The sequence below is a fragment of the Octopus bimaculoides genome, chromosome 20 (genome assembly GCF_046866305.1).
Source record: "Octopus bimaculoides isolate indiv1 chromosome 20, ASM4686630v1, whole genome shotgun sequence".
NCBI classification, from domain to species: Eukaryota; Metazoa; Mollusca; class Cephalopoda; order Octopoda; family Octopodidae; genus Octopus; species Octopus bimaculoides.
In genome coordinates, this window is record NC_142947.1 from 11,806,575 (window position 1) to 11,809,074 (window position 2,500).

The window sequence follows — 2,500 nt, forward strand, 5'->3', positions numbered from 1 at the left end:
TTATTTATTTATTTTTTAAGTAGTGGTCATATTTTACTGTTTGGCCAGATGGCTGGGAATAATTGAAGATAGAGAAAGAAATTAAAATTAACATAGTGCGCAGGATGTAGAAATTACACTTAACAGCTAAACAGCTTACAACTGTAATTACAGCCTCGCCGACTATGATAGCAATTACAACAACAACAATAACAACAGCAGCAGCAGCAACAACATCAGCATCAACGAACTGAACAATGATAAGGTTGGGATCGACTATCATTGCAACAACGACAATGGCTGCAGAAGTAACAACAACAACAACAACAACAACAACCACAATAGCGATGTCTTTCGTGAATCGACAGCGATAATACCAAATATAACTACAAAGACGACAAAATAACAAAGACTGAAGCCTCTACACAATCCAGTGAAGAAGCCTTTATCCAGCCATTAAAGCTGATAGAAAAAAACCCACTCAATTCTGCTTTTGCCCTTTAGCATTGAAATGACTCTGTTTAATGTAATTCTTATTTATTCACATTGTTTTGAATTGACAACAGATTATCTTGTAGCTTCAAGATTTCGATGATCGTAGTGCTTGTTTTTAGAATGACATTATAGGATAGGTGTGAGAGGCAGGATCTAGCCAGTTTGAATATAAAATAGGCAGAATATATTGGGTCAGATATAAATGCTAAAGTGTTAACTTTTATAAAAGGAAGGAAAAACGTTGGAATGTTGTTGGTCGATATGCATAATGATTAAAAGATTGGTTGGTCACTGTTGCGATGTCTTTGATGATAGGTTTGTCGAACTAGGGATGATCTAAGTGTAATCATCAATAGCTGGAACACTTTTGACTCTTAGGGAGGTGGATACTTCTGCAAAGAATAGAAAGCAAGGGACAAATATCTGTTGTCTTGAACGTTGACTCTGTGCAATACAGAAAGGGGGAAATCCCCCCAAAGAAGACAAATGAAAAAGAGTAGCCTGGACATAATCAATATAAACCAATAACGGCCACATGTAGAGAATGTTACCGAATGTTTCAAGCAAATATACGTCGTATGAAGAGCTATGTAAAAAGAATGTGAAATAAAAATTATTAAATCGGAGGAGAAAAACCTTCTCGGATCGAGAAAACCCTCCGCCACACCTGCTAACGAACGAATTCTAATCGTACATACTGCCTTTCACCACTGCATAATCAACCCCATCCACACAGAATCCGTCATAGGAGGGTACATTCAGTCAAACCTGAAAATATTACAATTCACATTCAGTAGCCATAAGTGTAAGACTACTCCAACGGTTTTCAACTGGGGTCCAATTAACCTCACCCTTAGGAGCCCATATATGATTTTTGTTGTTAAAATTTACGTGCAATAAATTGGTTATACTTCTACAATGCACAAAATATTTTAACAACTTATACAATTGCTAATAATATTTAATTATAAATATATAATAGGATTTTTATTCCTTGCATGGTTACGGGGCCCCAGTAGTCTAAAATAGGGATCAAAGGGGTCGATAGGCAAACAATGGTTGAAAATCACTACACCATACGATTGCACGACCAGTTAGAATATTGGTCAAACAACCCTCTCAAATCTTAGTTTATGATAGTAGTGCAGCGTAGGTTTTTGCGATCTTCTTTCTTTAAACGTATCTTACCTTGACAACAGCAAACGCACGTATGTAACGTGGATGTCTTCTGCGGTCCTCACAACCCGCATATCTCATCCGATACAACTGCTCTGCCGTCCTAGAAATACGAAGAACGCATATTAGAATGTCTAGTCTTAGATAAGCCAAATAAATTGCCAGATGCGCATGGTCTTTGATCACGAGTCTGCTTGGTCAGAGTAGATGGACAGCTAAACAACAAAGTCCCATGCACAAGTACCTTCAATCGAATAAACACTCAATCAACATTATACTATCACTTAATAAACACTCACATGCAATTATAATTGCACATATATTTATAAATGATACGCACAAATATGTAAATATGTTATGATTAAGCTGTTCTGTATGCATTTGCAACGGAAAGAAAACATGGAATATTTTATTTTCTCATATCATTTTAATAGTAAAATAATTATGAATCGACAAATTTTTTCTCAATGTATTTGAAGAATTAAAGTTTCATTTTTTAATATATTTTCGAGATAAAATTACTCAATATTTGCAAATAGTTTCGTACTGAAAATTTAGTTTCTTTCATTGATGGGAAGATTTTCAGATCGTATCTGATCGAACGGACCAGCGATCAAATAACGAATTCCAACCGGGATCATCCTGTTTTTGTTAATTCTCAAAAAATGTACATTATCTAATATGTCCATTTTCATAACACAACATTGTGTTATTTAATGAGATTATTTCTTGCAGTTTTGTCACCAACTAGAGGCTTCCTGTCGACTCATGTCTTGAGGCAGATTTGGTTGTTATTTCTAACATGTCACCCAATCACGGGGCATCTCCCTTGTTCGCTGCTGTAAACAGG